We start from the raw sequence: 20,646 nt of genomic DNA, 5'->3' as shown, positions 1-20,646 counted from the left end.
CCATAGATAGGTTCGGGTCAGGACCCTTTTACAGTCCTATTTCAAGTTCATTGCCCTGCACAAGCACAGTGTCAAGTCAAGTCAAGTCAAGTCAATTTTATTTGTATAGCACATTTAAACACAACCCACGTTGACCAAAGTGCTGTACAAGGACCAAAGACCTTGGATTTTCCCAAACCATCTGCCAATGGATCAAGGACTTCCTGACCAACCACCCCCAGACCGTCAAAATAGGCCCTCACCTCTCCTCCACCATTACACTGAGCACCGGCTCACCACAGGGCTGTGTGTTGAGCCCCATCCTTTACTCCCTCTACACTCACGACTGCGCCCCCACCCATCCCACCAACACCATCATCAAGTTCGCGGATGACACGACTGTGGTTGGACTCATCTCAGAAGGAGATGAGACAGCCTATAGGGATGAAATCCAAAGGCTGGCAGCATGGTGTTCAGTGAACAATCTGGTCCTGAACTCCTCCAAAACAAAGGAACTTATAATTGACTTTAGAAAAACCAGTGGAGATTACGACCCACTCTACATCAATGGGGTCTGTGTGGAAAGGGTACCAGCTTTCAGGTTCCTGGGTACGCACATCGCAGAGGATCTTACCTGGTCTACCAACACCATCACCACAGTAAAGAAGGCACAGCAGAGACTCCACTTCCTGAGGATCCTCAGGAAAACCAACCTGCAGGAGAAGCTCATGCTGTCCTTCTATCGCTGCTCCATCGAGAGTGTGCTGGCATACTGTATAACCACATGGTATGCCAGCTGCTCAGAAAAGGACAGGAAGGCCCTTCAGAGGGTCATCACGACGGCCCAGAAGATCATCGGCTGCTCACTGCCCTCCCTGGAGCACCTGTTCAGACTACGCTGCCTCAGTAGAGCAGGCAAAATAATAAAAGATCCATCCCACCCCGGCCACCGTCTGTTTGTTCATCTGCCCTCTGGTCGACGTTTCAGGTCGATCAAATCCCGAACAAACAGACTTAAGAACAGTTTTTACCCCAGGGCCATACGAGAACTGAACACTACCTTTGCACTAGGCAACACCGTTAAAAAATCTTGTACTTAATATAATTGTATTTAATTGTATTTATGTATTTATTTGTTTTTGCATTTATTGCATATATGTTTGTACGCACCGTCAGGATTGGCTATTTTTTAATTTCGTTGTACTCGTTGCAATGACAATAAATGAATATTATTATTATAGGTACTAAGAAACTAACATACAATGGCGCACAAACATAACAGCACATACATAAACAGTTCACAGCACCCCCTCAAAGGGCCTCAAACACTAGGGAGTAGAAATAGGTTTTTGAGCCTGGACTTAAAGGAGTCGATGGAGGGGGTAGTTCTGATGGGGAGAGGGATGCTGTTCCACAGTCTCGGAGCTGCAACCACAAAAGGGCGGTCACCCCTGAGCTTCAGCCTAGACCGCGGGATAGTGAGTAGCCCCAAGTTGGCCGACCTGAGGGAGATAGAGTGGTGGGTTAGAAGATTTTTGATATGGGGGGGGGGGGGGGGGGCAAGCCCGTTTATGGCTTTGTATGTGAATAGGAGGAGGTTGAAGTTGATTCTGTACTGTACTGGGAGCCAGTGGAGAGAGGCCAGAATCGGGGTGGTGTGGTCCCTTTTACGGGTACCCATCAGGAGTCTCGCTGCGGCGTTTTGGACCAATTGTAGGTGGGACAGGGATGATTGGCTGATCCCAGTGTATAGGGAGTTGCAGTAGTCTTTGCGGGAGGAAATGAATGCGTGGATGATTTTTTCAATGTCGTCAAATTGGAGGAATGGTTTGATTTTAGCTCTGGTACGAAGCTGGAAGAAGCTGGCTTTTACCACAGCGTTGAGGTAGAGGTATGTCGAATATCTTGCTTGCTGCTGCATCATAGGAATGTGGACTCAAGAAAACACACCAAAACAAGTCATATATCAATTATACGTCAATTACGTGTAAAAATTCTAAAAGAAAGAGGACTTGTCCCCCAAAAAAGACATTAGTGCAAAAACATAATTAGAAAAAACCCCAGTCGTGCAAGAGGTGAGCCATAGTCGTGCAAGAGGTGAGCCTTCACGTGTTCCATATTTCAGGTAGGTTTTGGGTTGTGTAGGTTGTTTCAAGAACCTCATAGTCACAGGAAAGTAGCTGCTCCTGCAACCTGGTGGTGTGAGACTTCAGGCTTCTCTACCTCCTGCTCAAAGGCTGCAGGGAGATGAGGGCCTTGACCGGATGGTGACGATCCTTGAAGCAGTGCCTCATGTGGATTCTTTCAATGGAAGGGGAAGCTACGTGTGTGATGGACCAGCCTGCGTCCACCACTCTCTGCAGCCTCTTGCATTCTTGTGCACCAGGCCATGATGTAACCAGTCAGGATACTTTCAACAGTATATCTGTAAACATTAGTGAGAGATGTACCGAATCTCTTTACACTTCAGAGATATACTAAATCTCTTTAAAGTCTAAGAAAGCTTTGGTGAGCCTATTTTGTGACTGCTTTAATATGCTTGACATTGGATAGAACATCGGAAAATTACTTTGGAAAGAAAATGGTAAATCTGACATGAAAGAAATAGGAGGGAATGCACAAGAGACTGCTGATGCTGGAATATTGAGCATTAAACAAACTACTGGAGGAACTCAGTAGGTCAGGCACCGATGAAATAAAGAAATTGTGGTGATCTTCAGAACTATCCAAGATTATAATCCTCACTGATTTATTGCCTCTTAAATCCAAACATGGATACTTTTCAAAATGGGAATTGATGTGATCTTTGCTGCTTTGTCATTTTTTCTCCTTGTATTCATATTTAGACCTGGAATGACTCCAGTGATTTGCTATGTTTACAGTGTTTTGTTGTGCCAGAGGAGGTGCGGTCTTTCTAAGCCCAAAGAACTCTCAAATCAACAAGGACTTTTGGAAAGACAGGAGTTGCGTACTTCATTGAGGTTGGTAATTAAGAGCTGGCGAGTCAACCAAGTGAATCCAGAACCAATGTGGATTTTAATATTCTCCAACCCTGCTGGGCCCAGGGACATATCCTAACTCAAGTCTCATGTGGTTCTTGAGCCCCATACTATGAAAAATACTTGTGGTTTCCTTGCCTTCCTCGTGATTTTTACATTAAGAGTATCTTTTTTTTTTCTGGGTAGAATGCAGTTATGACTAAAGTATTCTTAGAGTCATGAAGTCATACAACACAAAAGCAGGTCCTTCAGCACAACTCGTTCATGCTGACCAAGATGCCCCATCTAAACTGGTTCCAATTGTCCGCATTTGGCCCATATCCCTCTAAATCCTTCCTATCCATATATCTGTCCAAGTGTCTTTAAAATCTTGTTTTTATACCTGCCTCAACTGCCTCCTCTGGCAGCTCATTCTATGTACCCAGCTCCATCTGAGTGAAAAAGTTTCCCCTCAGGTTCCAATATTGCCCTTCACATTTTATATCTACTGTATGTCCCCTGGTTCCTGATTCACCTCCAGTGGGTAAAATACTCTGTAGATTCACCCTATCATTTGCCCTCATGATTTTTTACACCTCTAAAAGTTCACTCATTAGCCTCACCCTGCACTCCAAGGAATAAAGTTCTAGCTTGCCCAATTTCTCCCATTAAACTCAGGCCTCTCCTTATTCTCTTACCTTTACAAATCATCAGGGCACATGGACCAGCACATCATTCAGTACGAGAACCGGGTGTTGGATCTCATCTTGTCAAGGCTGCTCAGAATGGGACTGGACAACAACCATTCTGAGTAAAAACCTTGAGTCAGAGGTCACCTGGCAAGGAGAATGAAACATGGTGTGCTCAAAATCAATATGCCCAAAAAGCTGATGAAAGAACAGCATTGGTTTAATAGCTGCAGGGAAGAAAAGTCATACTTGCCAAATGAGACCCAGGAACCACAAATAGAGACCTGAAACAAAGGTCTTATTCATACATCAATGTCCTTGATATTCAAGTGGATTTTGGTGCCGACAAAGGGGGAGAGAAAGGAAAAGTTTTCATATCACTCGGACTGAGGATGTGGACAGGCACATGGGACTGGGATATTATACCTATTACTGAAACATGGCTGAGAGGCAGACAGGGCAGGCAGTTCAATGTTCCAGGATACAATTGCTACAAGAGGGATAGAGATGGAGGTAAGAGAGGAGAAAGTGTGTTTTTGATTTGGGAGAACATCACAGTGTACCTAAGGAAGGATATTCCTGGGGTTCATCCAGCTCAGCTGTATGGATCAAACCAAGAAGCAAGAAGAAAGTGGTCACTTGAAGCAAGTGGGTTCCTTGAGGTGTACAGGGGGTGGAGGAGTATATTTAAGAGGGAAATCAGGAGGGCAAAAAAATGGACCAGAGATAGCTTTAGCAGATAAGGTTAGAGGAAAATCCAAAGAGATTCTACAAATATATTAAAGGCAAAAGAGTAATTCGGGAGAGAATAGTACCCCCCAAAAGATCAGCAAGGATGTCTATGTGTGAAGCCATAGGAGGTGGGCAAGGTGTTAAATGAATATTTATCATCTGTATTTACTATGGAGAAAGACTTGGGAACTTGGGGAAATGAATAGTGATGTCTTGAAGAGATTGCAGAAGAGGAGGTGCCAGATGTCTTGAAATCGTAAAGGGAGATAAATCACCAAGAGGTGATGAGGTGTCTCCTACGACATTGTGGGAAGCTAGGGAAGAAAGTTTGGGCCCACCAGCAGAGATATTTGTGCCAACCGCCACAGGGAGGTGCGGGGAGGCTGGAGGGTGGCTATTGTTGTGTCTCTATTTGACAAAGGCTGTAAGGAAACGTCTGGGTGCACAGACCAATGAGCTTTACATCAGTGGTGGTACGGTAGTGGAAGGGATTTTGAGAGATAGGATATATGTGCATTTGGAAAGGCAAAGTCATTAGGGATAGTCAGCATGGTACTGGCATTGGGAAATCGTCTCATGAATTTGAATGAATTTTTTTGAAGAGTTGGACGAGAAAATTCAACAACAGTTCAACAGAGCTTTATTTGTCATTCGGTACCGAGGTACCGAACGAAACTACATAGCAGTCATACAAAAAAGAACACAAGACACATAACCCCAACACAAACGTCCATCACAGTGACTCCAAACACCCCCTCACTGTGATGGAGGCAACAAAACTTCCACTCTCTTCCCCACGCCCACGGACAGACAGCTCGTCCCCGACCGACCCGCACAGTCCCCGCAAGGGGGTGGAAGTCCCCGCGGCCGAGTTGCACCGGGCGCTGAAATGTCTCGCGGCCGAGCCGGGCGATGGAAGGCCCCGCGACCGAGCCTTGCGCAGTTAAGTCCCACGGCCGAGCCGCACCGGCGATGTTAAGTCCAGCGGCCGAGCCGCACGAGCGATGAAAAGTCCCGTGGCCGAGGGTAGTGCTTTAAACATGGTCTACATGGATGTTAGCAAGTTCTTTGATAGCATATCGTTTGATGGGTTGAATTGGAAAGTTAGTTCACATGAGTTGCAAGGCGAGCTCGCCAACTGGATACAACTTGACTTGAAGGATGAAGACAGAGGGTGGTGGTAGAGGGTCGTTTCACATCCTTAGTCTGCAAAAAGGGTCCACTGTTGTTCATTATTTATATTAAAAATTTGGAAGTGAATGTAGGTGGTATAGTGCACAGTGAAGGTTAGTTTGAGTTTGAATTTAATTTATTGTCATGTGTACCGAGGTAAAGTGAAAAGATTTTGTTGCATGCTAACCAGTCTGCATGAAGACTATACATGATTACAATCGAGTCATCCACAATGTAGAGGTACATGATAAAGGGAATAACGTGAATAATGTTTAGTGAAGTTACAACGGGATCTTGATAACTGGGCAAAGGAATGGCAGATGAGTTTTAATTCAGATAAATGCAAACTCCATTTGCCATTTAGTAAGACAAACCAGGGATGGACATATACAATGAAGGGTCGGGCACTGGGGAATGTTATAGAACAGAAAGACCCAGGATGCAGATACATCATTCCATCAATGTGGTGATACAGATAGACACGGTGCTGCGCTTGGCATGCTTTCCTTCATCAATCAACATATTGTGTACGGGAATCCTGTGACACCTGCACAATACATTGGCAATACTGTGTACAGTAATGGTAGGAAGGGTTTCATTAAGACTGGAAATAATGCAAGAAAGGTTAGTGAGGATATTACTGGGTTCCAGAACAAGGGGCCACAGTTTAAGAATAAGGGGTGGGCCATTTAGAACTGAGATGAGGAAAAACTTTTTCAGTCAGAGAGTTGTGAATCTGTGGAATTCTCTGCCTCAGAAGGCAGTGGAGGCCAATTCTCTGAATGCATTCAAGAGAGAGCTAGATAGAGCTCTTAAGGATAGCGGAGTCAGGGGGTATGGGGAGAAGGCAGGAACGGGGTACTGATTGAGAATGATCAGCCATGATCACATTGATTGGCGGTGCTGGCTCGAAGGGCCGAATGGCCTCCTCCTGCACCTATTGTCTATTGAGAGGCAGGATAGGCTGGACTTTTTACCCTGGACCATGGGAGGTTGAAAGAAGACAACGTGGAAGTTTATAAAACCACAAGGGGCATTGATAAGCTGAATAGCCACAGTTTCTCTCCACCCGCCACCCTCCCCGCGCCTCCTCCCCCCCCCCCCCCCCCCCCCCTCCTCCAAGTAGGAGAGTGTAATACTAGAGAGCAGAGGTTTAAGAGAGGGGAACAATTTTAATGAGACTTGAGGGGAACTTTGCACAGAGCGTGATGTGTATATGGAGCAACCTACCAGAGGAATTCGCAGAGGTGGGTACGATTATGACATTTAAAGGTCACTTTGACTGTTGTGTGGATAAAAAAGGTTTGGAGGTGTATGGAGCCGGCACAGCAAGGGAGACAACATTGGTACGGTAACTTGGTCAGTATGATTAACCTTTTATAGTGTAGAAATTCATTGTAATGCAAAAAATGAAAAATGGCAAAAGTTAGATAGTAATATGCTCAATGCATTCAATGGACGATTTGATTAATAATTAAATTAGAACTAGAAAGAATGATGTTTTAATACTTAATCTTCCAAAGTTATCAAGTTATAAATGCTTTAATCTAAAAAACAATTAAACATTTATTACTCTAGACACACTTCAGAGGCTCAGGAGATTAAAGAGTATATTGTGAAAAAGCAAATTGTTTGATGCGCCACTGATTCTCACAGACATTTCTAAGAAATAACATTTAACTGTATCCATTGATATCATTATTTTGATTTGATGATAGAAAGTGGAATTATCCGACAGGGAAACTATTTGCACTGAAAATGTAATTTAATGGTAAATTACTTACTTCATAACACTCCAGGTATGTCTGTTTCAAAGAATGAGGGGGGGGGGGGGATTCATTGAAACTTACCGAGTAGTGAAAGGCCTGGATAAAATGGATGTGAAGAGGATGCATCCTCTATTGGGAGACTCTATTGAGGACCAGTGGCCAAAGCCTTCGAATGAAAGGACTAACCTTTAGAAAGGAGATGAGGAGGAATTTCTTTAGTCAGAGGGTGGTGAATCTGTGGAATTCATTGCCACAGAAGGCTGTAGAAGCCAGGTCAATGGACATTTTTAAGGCGGAGATCGATAGATTCTTGATTAGTACGGGTGTCAGGGGTTATGGGGAGAATTCAGGAAAATGGGGTTGAGTGGGAAAGATAGATCAGCCATGATTGAATGGTGGAGTAGAATTGATGGGCCAAATGGCCTAACTCCACTCCTATAACTTATGAACATGAAATTACTAAGCTATGTGTTGGCAAGGTATAGACGCTAATATTCCATTGATGCTCTTGAGATGTACAGTTTAGCAGAATTCCAGAATTCCTCATTTCTGATTTACTCTCTGTGTAATAACTGACCTTCAGTTACATATCTAAAATATATTAATTAGATTTTGGGTGTAGCACAAAGGCAGGCTTTTAATCTTGTTGCTACAGGGCAAGCACCTAATCATTAAATCAGGACCAAAGTCTGATGTGGTTAGATATGCTTAATTTTCTCTTAATGTGACATTTTAGTAATATTTTACGATCAAGATTCAAATATAAACTAAGACACTTTCTGGAGCTGATCTTTTAATGAAATTGCCTTCGTAATTAGAACATTTTTTTGTAGCAAGTTATTTTTTAAGCTGGGACTAATTGTTTCATTGTGGCACCCAAGTCCATACTTTTCCAATCATGGCATATTAAATTCTTCAAACAAAAATGAAAAATGCGCAGGAAAGCTCAGCAAGTGAACCAGAAACTGTGGAGAGAGAAATATACTCATGCTTTTTGGCGGATGAGCTTTCATCAGAACCATTAGGTTCATAATGAAGGGAGACAGCAACTTCCGTGAAGTCGGACGTGAGTCGATGAGAGAGTCCATGGGATCCGGGCTGTCGATCGAGGCATGGAGCCACATGTCCACAAAGACATCGCCTGTGCAAAAGTAAAGACAGTGATGTGCTGGAGTAACTCAGCGGATCAGGAGAAAAATAACAGTTGACATTTGGGTCTGAAGAAGGGCTCTGACCTAAAACGTCACACACATCCTTTCCCTCCAGAGATGCTGCCTGACCCGGCTGAGTTACTCCAACACGTTGTGTCTAACTTCCATCTGTTGTCTGCCTCCCCCACTTCCCCTCACGTCATTATAATGGCTTATTCTTCTTTCCTGTCCATCATCCATGTTTCAAATGTTGACATCGCTGTCATCGTCCGTCCTGAAAAGTGCGCAAGGTTCCGGCGACAATTAGTGGGAGCCATCACTTGTTGCAATAGATGAAGGTGGTAGCAGAATTAGCTCAGGACACTTCCAGTTTCCAGCCCTGCGACGTGGACGCTTCTGCTATGCAGGGCCGTCTTAACGCATGGGCCTGATGGGCACTTGCCCGGGGCCCCACGAGCATAGGGGCCCCATGCTGATCTGTGTATGTTAAGTGACTTGCAATAAATAAATACTACTTTAAAAATGTAGGTTCAATAAGTGCTTTTTTCGCAACATTTTCGGTCCCTAAGTGCTTCTCACAGCGATCTGTAAGTGCTTTTGTAGCACTGTAGCACCCTAAGTCCATCGCTAAGTGCTTTTCGGTAAGTGCTTTTCGCCGGCACGACAGGGGGGGGCTGGTAGGGAAAGGGGGGTGGGGGAGAGTAACGGTAGGGGCCCCAGTACACTGCTTTGCCCGGAGGCCCATAATGCTGTAAAAACGGCCCTGCTGCTATGGGGGCCATTATAATGGCTATTTCCCCTCTCCTCTTTATGTAGAGAGCAATCTAATGCTGGTCGCCATCAAAGGCCTATAGTCATTGTGGAAAGGCACGAAATGCTGGAGTAACTCAGCGGGTCAGCAGCATCTCTGGGGAAAAGGAGGTCGGTGACATTTCGGGTCGAGACCCTTCATCAGAGCGAAAGGCAGGGGAGAGGGAAACGAGGTATGAAAAGGTACAAAGAGCAAATGAATGAAAGGAAATGATATAACAAATCAGAGCCTTGGTCAGTCACCGTTGACCAAGGAAGGGTGGAGCCCACAATGGTCCATTGCTGGCTGTGGGCGAAGTGATAATGAATGGATACGAACAATTAAATTAGCAGGACGATGGTGAAACTAGCAGGATGATTAGGGTGGGGGAGGGACCGAGAGAGAGTGGGAGTGCAAGGGTTACTTGAAATTTGAGAGAAATCAACACCAGCCCTGTAGTACTGGCCAGGGTGCAGTCTCTCACACCCACACCGCACTGCAGCATCTCTACAACTGCAGTGGGCGATCCCCTGCTGTGTGACATCCCGAGGAAGGCAAAGAGACGCATTAAGTCCCCGGCATACAGATTCCCAGCAAAGCACGATGCAGCCTGACTAGTAGCCCTTGCAAAAGTAAATGCAGTGATGTGCTGGAGTAACTCAACGAGTCAGGCAGCATCTCCGGACAAAAAGGATGGGTGACGTTTGGGACTGAAGAAGGGTTTCGACCTAAAATGTCACGCATCCTTTTTCTCCAGAGATGCAACCTGACCCGCTGAGTTACCCCAGCACATTGTGTGTATCCTCCATCAATAGCCTGCCTCCTCCACTTCCCTTTACCTCTTTATAATGGCTATGTCCCCTCTACTCTTTATGTCAAGATAAAGCATGCTGACCTGTCCAACAATTCTCTCCAGACAGAGTGCCTGACCTGTTGAGTTCCTCCAGCAGTTTGTTTGTTTGTTGCAGGATGTATGTTGTTTGCATTGTGATATGTCCTGTCGATGACCGAAGAGAGAGAATGCCACTGTGAGATAGTTGTGAGAACTCATAGCATATTGGGCATTACGAGATATCTCATACCATTATATTAAAGACATTAAAAGTGGCATCGCAATTTCTAGCTCCATAAGTTGAGGGGCGAGGGTGGGAGAGGGTGAGAGAGTGGTGGGGGGGGGGGGGGGGGGGGGGGGGGGGGGGGAAGAGAGAGGGGGGGAAGAGAGAGGGAGAGAGAGGGGAAAGAGGAGAGGGAAGGAAAGAGTAGGAAAGAGGGCAAGGGGGAAGGGCGAGGGGGGGAAGAGAGAGGGGGAAAGAGAGAGAGGGAAGGAAAGAGGGCAAGGGGGGAGGTTGAGGAGGGAAGAGGGAGAGGTGGGAGAGAAGGAGGAGGGGGAAGAGGGCGAGGGGGGAAGAGGGCGAGGGGGGAAGAGGGCGAGGGGGGAAGAGGGCGAGGGGGGAAGAGGGCGAGGGGGGAAGAGGGCGAGGGGGGAAGAGGGCGAGGGGGAAGAGGGCGAGGGGGGAAGAGGGCGAGGGGGGAAGAGGGCGAGGGGGAAGAGGGCGAGGGGGGAAGAGGGCGAGGGGGGAAGAGGGCGAGGGGGGAAGAGGGCGAGGGGGGAAGAGGGCGAGGGGGAAGAGGGTGAGGGGGAAGAGGGCGAGGGGGGAAGAGGGCGAGGGGGGAAGAGGGCGAGGGGGGAAGAGGGCGAGGGGGGAAGAGGGCGAGGGGGGAAGAGGGCGAGGGGGGGGAAGAGGGTGAGGGGGGAATAGGGTGAGGGGGGGGGAGGGCAAGGGGGGGGAGTGAGGAGGGTTACACTCCATCATTTCATACAACATCATCACCCATCTGGTTAGCCACTGGCATTGTGAGAGTTGAACAGCAGGAATTAGATGCCCTGCACAAATCCTCAATCATGTGCTTGAAAATGCTCGTCAAGCCTCACTTTGCACTGAATATCAGTGATGTAGCAAATTGCACCAAAGATAACAACATTTAATTACCTCAAGCTGAAAATCAGAGCAGTCCCAATTTCTATATCATATGATCATTTCTTAAAGTATGTTTGGTTAATTGGAAAAGAGTGCATAAAGAATTCCTCTCCTGCAAGTATTGAAAACCTTGCAACAAGACTGATGCAGGCCACAAAGAGTTGTTAGTTCGAATTCAATCTGGACAGGCCAGCTGAAAGGAACGGCATTTTGAAATGCAAATCTAATTAAGGTGTTAATTATAAACAGTGGTGGATGGATTACTTTGTTAAAGGCAGGCATACACAATATGTGTGTATTGTAATGAATTGTCGCGCTAAAACTAAGTGGAGGGCAAGCAATGTTGCTCAATGCTGCCAAACTATCTCCCGGGAATGAATCAGATTAATGAACGTTAGTAAGATTCATGGAGGAAGTATGAGCAAAGGGAAGGAGATTGTGGAGACAGGATGAGGTAGGAAGCTTACAGAGATGGGGGGAAGTTAAGATCATTATCTTGCTCTGCTCAAAATCAATGAAAGACGAACATGCAAGCATATTCACCTGTACGTTCTGATCTGTTTCACATTAAAAATGCTCTTTATAAATACAACTTGAAAGACGAAATATCAGCAAATCTCCAGCAGCGTGGAGATCAGAAAGCAATGTACAGAGAAATTCATCAGATTCAGTCCTGACAAGCACATGGATACTTCATCATTTCTTAATTTGATCAACACATTTGATGATGTATAGACCTAGAGGGCTAGAAGAATTCCAGCCTTTGCCTCCATCCAAAGAATGCAGGAGGAAAAGGTACATTTATAAAGCCACAAATGCTTCCTTTTGACATGTTGGTGACAAACATTGAAATTACCCCTTTTTTGCTGAAGAGTACTTTGTATTTTCTGAAAGCTATGGTGTTTCTCAAGTGCAAAGTCCATTTGCTTTGCAAATAGCCATTCACCTTATCAAGAACAATCAAACTGCTGGAGGGACACAATGGGCCAGGCAGCATCACCTCTACCGTAAAAGATGCAGGCTTGCTCTAAATAATACTGGCTGTTATTTGCCTCCTGATAAGAGAGCAGGCAATGGAAACATGAGCAATCATGTGAATTAATAGATGGGCAAAGGTTACAGGTGCTAGATAAATGATTTTGGAAATGGGGAATTATCCTATTTGTTCCATTGGCTGCATAGTTAATTGCCTGCATCGTTAATTCCTTAATGGTAAAATACTCCCTCAAAATGTAACTCATGACAGCATTCTAAATGGCAGGACATGGGTTTGTTCCGTGGTTAAAATTGGCTGCACAATTAATTCCTTAATGATAAAAATATCCATTGAAAATGTAAGCATCCCAACTGGCAACTCATATTTACTTTAGAGTTGAGAGATACGGCGCGGACACAGGCCCTTCGGCCCATTGAGTTCACGCCGACCGGCGAACACCATGTATACCAACACTATCCAACACACGAGGGACAACTTTACCAACGCCAGTCAACCTGCATATCTATTCACAAAATGCTGGAGTAACTCAGCAGGTCAGGCAGCATCTCGGGACAGGAGGAATGGGTGACGTTTCGGGTCGAGACCCTTCTTCAGCTGCTCCCCCTCTGTGTCTTATACAACCTGCATATTTATATGTCTTTGAGTGTGGGAGGAAACCAGGGCACTTGGAGAAAACCCACAAGGTCACAGGGAGAATGTACAAACTCCGCATAGATAGCAGCCACAGTTAAGATTAAACTCTGGTGCCTGGTGCAGCAACATCTACTGCTGTGGCACGGTGCCTCCCTCGATTCATGCATTCACTCGTATATTTCAAGGAATTTAATAGGCAGAAGTTGGGAAGGTGGTTCAGCTGTACTGGAATTATTCAATCAATTCACACACAGAGGCTATTTCACCCATTGACCCTATGCCAACTCCTTGCAGTGTAAACCAGCCAATCCCACTTTACTACTATTTCCCTGTAGCCTGCAAAATTATTTCCCCTGAAATGACTAAATAGTTCTGTTTTGAAAGCCCTAATTCAAAAAGCTTCAAACAACCTTATGGACAGATGACTGGAAATCACAGTTCACCTTAAATACTGCAAAGAAATGGTGGGAATACACACAATCTGCAATTGTATTGGTTGCTTTGCACTGCGTCAAAATTCACTTGCATCTCAGTTGGGTGTTTTTAAAATTTATTTGTGACATCACACAACTGTGCCAATAGTGAGCAAATTTTAGTGCCACGTCATTGGCCTCTGCAAGATCCTTTACAGTGCGTGTGTCATGCAGCATGTCACAGCTCAGGAGATGTTCCATAGTCTGGAGGTCCCGTCCACACTCGCAGTCTGCCGCATCTTCAGTATATCCCAACTTCAGCATGTTCGAATTGTTCCTCCCCATGCCTGTCAGCAGTCTGTTGAGACTGCGCCAGGTTATCCACGGTTGGTCGGAACCTGGTGGGAGTTTCTCAGAGGGGATAATACCATGATTTCCTTGGTGTCCTCTGCAATCATTGCCCCAGGACATAGTCATCCAAATTCCCCAGCAATGTTGCATGAGCACATTGAATGAGCACAGTTTAGCGCATGACAAAACGTGTTTCCATCTGCATCCCAGATACCAAAATTGACATATGGCAGGAAGTACCCAGTTGAAGTTCGTGACTGACATGATAATAATCAGGAAATGGGCAGAAAATATGATTTGACGAATAGTCTGCGGATGGGTCTTAACCCTAAATGATGCCTATCAATGTTTCTGCAGCCAGAATTCACCAGGTTCTGAACACACATTTTCAGATACTTAAGAGTCATAGAGTCATAGAGTGATACAGTGTGGAAACAGGCCCTTCAGCCCAACTTGCCCACACCGAACATATCCCAGATACACTAGTCCCACCTACCCGTGTTTGGTCCATATCCCTCCAAACCTGTCCTATCCATGTATCTGTCGAACTGTTTCTTAAATGTTGGGATGGTCTCTGCCTCACCTACCTCATCTGGCAGCTTGTTCCATACACCCACCACCACCAGCAATGGCTGCCTCGCCCACAGTCTGTCTGTCTTTTCCTTCTTTGTGTTTTAATTGCATGCGTTAAATGTATGTTTTTAGTGTTCTTTATCTTTAGGGGTGGGGGAAACTTTTTTTAATCCCTTGCCTCGATGGAGATGCGATTTTTCCCGTATCGTATCTCCGTCTGCACTGCGGCCCAACATCGAGGAGTCGTCGGCCTTTGCTGGAGACTGATTTTGAGAGTTCCACTGCGGGGAGTCTATGGGTCTTTAACATCGTGGAGCTTGTGATCCCTTTGCCAGGGATCGACCTCGGAGCTCCAACCATGGGTGCTTGTGGACTTAACATCACGGAGCCCGCGGTCTCTGGTCAGAGACCGACTTCGGGAACTCCAAGCCGCGGGAGTTCCGACCGCCCCGAGGCGAGAGTTTCGATCGCCCCGATGCGGGGGCTTCGACCGCCAGCTGCGGGAGCTTCGAACGCCACGATGGATGGTTCGACTGCCCCGACCGCAGGAGAATAAAGAGGAAGGAGATTGGACTTTTATGCCTTCCTTCACAGTGAGGAATGTGGTGGATGTTTATGTTAACTTTTATGTAGTTGTGTGTCTTGTTGCTTTTTTTCCGTATGGCTGTGTGGTAATTCACATATCACTGCATCTTAATTGGTACACATGACAATAAAAGACCTTTGAAACCTTCCTTGTGAAAAAGTTGCCCCTCAGATTCCTATTAAATCTTTTCTCCTTCACCTTAAACCTATGTCCTCTGGTCCTCGATTCAACTACTCTGGGCTAGAGACTCTGTGCATCTACCCGATCTATTCCTCTCACGATTTTATACACCTCCATGAGATCACCCCTCGTCCTCCTGCGCTCCAAGGAATAGAGTCTCAGCCTTCTCAACCTCTCCCTCTAGCTTAGAGTTGATTTTATATTTCTTCACATCTACTGTATAAACAATCACGCCACTTACGTGGCAAAGTGTTTTAAAAAAGTGAATGGTAACTGCAAGGTTCAATGTTATGGGTTGTATCTTTAGCAGAGGTAACAATGGATACGTCCCTAATGTGATGCACTGATGCAATTACCTCTTGTGACACATGCATCAATGGGTCAGCTATTTCTCCTGGACATGATGTATCATGTGTAAGGACTGCATGGGAGCTGTGTTACAAAGCTGTTTATGATTCAACCGGCTGCTAACCTCACTATGAGGTGGATACAGATGCTTCTGTAACATTGATAGCCTGACCCACTCTGTCTAGAAGGGTTTACTAGCTATCATGGTGTCTCTGATTACTTGCTGATACGGAACTCTTGGTTTGCCTCGAACCAGGCTTCCTTAAAGTGGATAAAAACCATGACCGCCAACAGCGATGTTCATATTACATGGCCACAAAGTCCTTGAATGTGCCCCTCAACTCTCTCCAAACGTTCTCAGTAAACGTTGAAGCGAGCAATCATTTTGCTATCGGGTTTGCAGGCAACTTCCAGTTTTGAGGATGCATGTGACATGTTTAACAAATCAATTTGTCGTGTGCTTTGCAAAGATGCAAGAACTGCCATGGCTATATTATTTACAAGGCACGTTGGCATCAAAGAATCATACCGGAGCTTATCGGAGATCTTTGTGATTAGAAATAAAAAGTGTGTGAAAATGTAGATTTTTCTTTCTACATTGTCTGGTTAATTTACTGGTTCCCAGTCTATGACCATGGCCCAGAATCGACAGATTGACAGGGGGCAAGGGAGGATCCAAAAAAAGTATCTTTCATGTTTTAATGTTTTTCACGATTTAATTCGGTTTTTATTCAATGCGTTAATTTTGTGATTCATGAGCTGCAAAGTCAAAATGAAATGTTTCGAAAACTTGAAATCATTTTGACAGAATTCATTTCTCATGCTATCTTAAAATAAGTCCAAATGTTTGATCAATTTTCGGCCATGGATGAAGAAGGTTGGGAGCCACCGGCTTAAGTGAAAGCAACTGCCTCCATGATAGATCTCCAATGTGGGGCTATGATGTTGTTGGATGAATATCATTAAACTAGAAAGGGCACAGAAATGATTCATGAGGTTATTATCAGGACTAGATGGTTTCGCAAGGATGCTACCAGGATTGGAGAGCTTTAGTTATAAGGAGAGGCTGGATAGGCTGGAATTTATTTTCTCTGGAGTATAGGAGATTGAGAGGTGAATTTATCGAGGAATATAAAATAATGAGGGCCGTAAATGCGGTGGATGGCCACAGTCTTTCTCTAAGGATAGAGGAGTCGAAAACTAGAGAGAAAGTTTGAAGGTGAGATTTAAACGGACCCAAGGGGCAGCTTTTTCACAGAGAGAGAGAGAGGTTGGTGTATAGAACGTACAGCCAAGGGAAGCTACAGAGGAGGGTGCAACTAAAATGTTTAAAATACATTTGGACAGGTACATGGAAAGAAAAGGTTTAGAGGGATATGAACCAAAGGCAGGCCTATGGGACTAGCTCAGATAAACATCTTGGTTGGCATGAACGAGTTATCAGAAGGGTCTGTTTCTATGCTGTATGACTTTATGAGCCTATGAACAGTCCTGATTCACAATTTGTTTTACCCTCACTTGATCTGACCTGTTGTGTGTCCGGGCATTGCCTTGAATTCTCCACTCGATTTATGCTATTGCATTTGAAGTTGTACCTTCACACGTACCTAACTGGATTCTACAGTATGAAGCAGTGTTCCTCCCTGCTTCCAGTCAATTTCAAACAGAGACTGGTTGGAAGAATGCAGGGACTCCAGGGATGGGTGGGTGAGGAATTTACGTGGGATGAGTCCAGGGGGTTAAGTTAAATCAGAATAGGAAGATGTAGGGGATGAAACCAAAGGGGAAGACAAGATGCAAGATGGAAGACGTCTGAACGAGGCAGGAGGATATGGATTGGCAGAGGCATGAAGATGGAATGGACGAGAAGATGGGAGATCGGAGGATGGAGGGACTAAGGTAGTTGGGTAAGGGTGGTGATAAGGAAGAGGACAAGCAATGGTTTGTAAATGGGAGTATAGGTGGACAAGTGGAAATTAGGATGAGGAGAAGAGAGGAACAGGATGGAAAGCATACATTTTAAACGATTATGGGGATAGTGGGGAGGTGGAGATGAGGCTGGAAATTGGAGAGCGTGGGGACGAGAGACCTGAGTGAGGAGAGAATACTGAATAGGTTTAGGAAGTGGACAACAGATGGAAGGGGAGAGAGGAGAACGGTTTGAAGTGGGGAAAACGAATCGAATTTGCGGAAAAGGATGGAAGAAGGCAAAACCAACAAGTCTGACACTTTAGGCAGTTTTATTCGGAAACTGTGACAATGCATTTCAATGCAGTGATCAAATCAAGTTAAGTTTATTGTCATGTATGACAATATAACCATATGACAATATACTTGTGCAGAAATGATTCATGAGGTTGTTACCAGGACTAGACGGTTTCACAATGATGCTACCAGGATTGGAGAGCTTTAGTTATTAGTTATATATGCACAAGTACAGTGAGATACAGGTGCGTTGAAAGTCTTGCTAGCAGCAGCATCACAGGCAAATGAGGCAGGGGGTTAAGTTAAATCAGAAATCAGACAAAGAAAAACAATAAAAACATAAATTAAACTGAAAAATTTGAAAAGACTGCAAAAAACAAGACAAGTCAACATCGATGCCTTATCCACGGTGGCTGAAATGTATTGATGCAATTGTTGAAATAGTTGTTGCTAAAAGAAAATTCTCCTTGCCACATTGTGCAACCCACATTTTCCTTCCTTGCTACTTTGGTGTGTTCCTCGCCAGTGCTTCCACGATTTGGATTATTGAGAATGCTGGGTCGTTCACCGCTCCTACGCCATTCGGAATCATTTCACTCCTTGCTTCCCCCTTTTAACTTGGAAAACCCCTGCAAGGCACGGGTCTGTGGAGCAGCATGGTGCCGGAAGCTGGAGGCTATTATTATTGCTGAGAAAGACCAGCTGGTTCCATCTGGGATTGGATACGAAAATTGAATGAATATGCCCCGAAGCCTTTTACTACATTAAATACAACATTGTTAGTGTTATGTGATAGATTTATGTGCTTGGATAGACCGCTTGTCATTGATGCACAGACTCTACAATGCAACATAGCCACTGCTGGAAACATGCAGAATAACACAGAACATGGGACAGTACAGCACAGGACAGGCCCTTTGGCCCTTCAGCCCACAATGTCTGTGCTGAACATGAAGCCAAGATAAACTAATCTCCTCTGCCTGCAGATAATCCATTTCCCTCCATTCCCTGCATATCCATGTGCCTGTTAAAAAGCCTCTAAAATGCCACCATGGTATCTGCTTTCCCCACCATTTCAGGCAGTGTAATAGGTTTCAGGCACACATTACTTTCTGTATAAAAGAAACTACCTCACACATCTCCTTTAAACTTTTCCCCTTATAAGCAAGGCATGTGAATGTAATTAGACAAAAGCATTGCTCCACTTAGCTTTCACCACCAGCTTTCTAATGCGTGGTGACCATGGCGATGAGTCTGAAGAAAGGTCACAGCCCGAAACGTCACCCATCCTTTCTCTCCAGAGATGCCACCTGACTTGCTGAGTTACTCCAGCACTTTGTGTCTATCTTCGGTATATACCAACATCTGCATTTCCTTCCTACACAGAGAGATATAGAGTCATAGTCATAGAATGATACAGTGTGGAAACAGGCTCTTCGGCCCAACTTGCCCACACCGGCCAACAATGTCCCAGCTACATTAGTCCCACTTGCCTGCGCTTGGTCCATATCCCTCCAAACCTGTCCTATCCATGCACCTGTCTAACTGTTTATTAAACGATGGGATAGTCCAAGCCTCAACTACCTCCTCTGGCAGCTTGTTCCATACACCCAGCACCCTTTGTGTGAAAATGTTACCCCTCGGATTCCTATTAAATCTTTTCCCCTTCACCTTGAATCTATGTCCTCTCGTCCTCGATTCCCCTACTCTGGGCAAAAGACTCTGTGCGTCTACCCGATCTATTCCTCTCATGATTGTGTGCATTTACCTTGTTATACTGGGTTTTTATCCTGTCCGTGCACTGTGCCTTCCATTGATGGAGACCTTCCCTTTAAAAGCATGGAAAATGTGCACCAATATTAAGTATATCTTTAATGAAGGATGGAAGGAGGGGGAAAGAGAGAAATGGTGTGAATTCAGGTGGGGCACAGGGAAGGGAGGGGTGGGGGAGTTAAGGGTGGGGCATTGCTAGTGGGTTAATTAACTGAAGTTGGAGGATTCAATGTTCATACCATGAGGCGGCACAGTGGCGCAGTGGCACAGAGTTGCTGCCTTACAGCATCAGAGACCTGGGTTCAATCCTGACTACAGTTCTTGTCTGTATGGAATTTGTACGTTGTCCCTGTGACTGTGTGGGTTTTCTCCGGGTGCTCCGGTCTCCTCCCACATTCCAAAGATGTACAGGTTTGTAGGTTAATTGGTTGTTGCAAATTGTAAATTGTGAATTGTAAATTATCGCTAGTGCGTAAGAATGTGCTGGTGTACGAGGTCGGCGTGGACTCAGCGGGTCGAAGAGCCTGTTTCCACACTGTATCTCTAAGGTCTAAAGCCTAAAAGATTGTAAACTACTCAAGTGGAATATGAGGTGTTCCAGCTGTCATACTGCTTGACCAACCTTTTTGCTCCAGTTATCTTTCCAACTTCAGTTCTCTTGTGCAATAGTTTCCAATGTTTCCTGAATATTGGTAGCATTCTTCTCTAGCCTGTTGAAAGTGCTTTACCCAGATGTTCTGTCTTCACAATAGTCCTCAGGTTCCACTTTTCACCCTCTGCATTTTGACCATGAGTTCTCACGTACAGTGATCACCCGGAATAGATCACATCTAAGTTGCCCTTTAGCCAAGACACTCGCTGTAACAAGCACAAGTTAGTTGGCTGGTACCAGATTGGTTTTTCTGGATCTTTTGCACAAATTAGTTGCTCCATTTCATTCATTGTAAAAGTGAAGAAAATATGTAATGGATTGTAAAGTGTGTTGCTTCAATTTAAACCATTTAAGGCACTACATAAATAAATGTATCCTTTTGAATAAATAGCCAATCAGCAGCTCAGTCATGCAGTTCTGTTGTGAAACTTCCAAAAGATATACTGAACAAAATGTCCCTGTAAGTGTAGACGAACTACAAAATACAAAACTAGAGGCAGGAAACATGTTCCCAATGTTGGGAGTGTCCAGAACCAGGGGCCACAGTTTAAGAATAACGGGTAGGCCATTTGGAACGGAGATGAGGAAAAACTTTTTCACTCAGAGAGTTGTAAATCTGTGGAATTCTCTGCCTCAGAAGGCAGTGGAGGCCAATTCTCTGGATGTTTTCAAGAGGGAGTTAGATAGAGCTCTTA

General features: G+C 45.0%; 1 protein-coding gene across 1 annotated transcript in view; it reads left to right on the top strand.

Annotated features, from left to right (window-relative positions):
* The window catches only part of wfdc1 (WAP four-disulfide core domain 1), a 201,204-nt gene that overhangs the window by 3,844 nt on the left and 176,714 nt on the right, over window positions 1-20,646 (top strand). Inside the window, exon 2 of the mRNA XM_078401553.1 lies at window positions 2,862-2,960. The gene's annotated coding sequence lies outside the window, so the exon portion shown is untranslated. The remainder of the gene's footprint in view (window positions 1-2,861; window positions 2,961-20,646) is intronic.

Source organism: Rhinoraja longicauda, chromosome 6 (assembly GCF_053455715.1).
Source record: "Rhinoraja longicauda isolate Sanriku21f chromosome 6, sRhiLon1.1, whole genome shotgun sequence".
In the NCBI taxonomy this organism is placed as follows: domain Eukaryota; kingdom Metazoa; phylum Chordata; class Chondrichthyes; order Rajiformes; family Arhynchobatidae; genus Rhinoraja; species Rhinoraja longicauda.
Note: the sequence above shows the minus strand (reverse complement) of the source record. Positions and strands in the feature narration are given on the sequence as shown.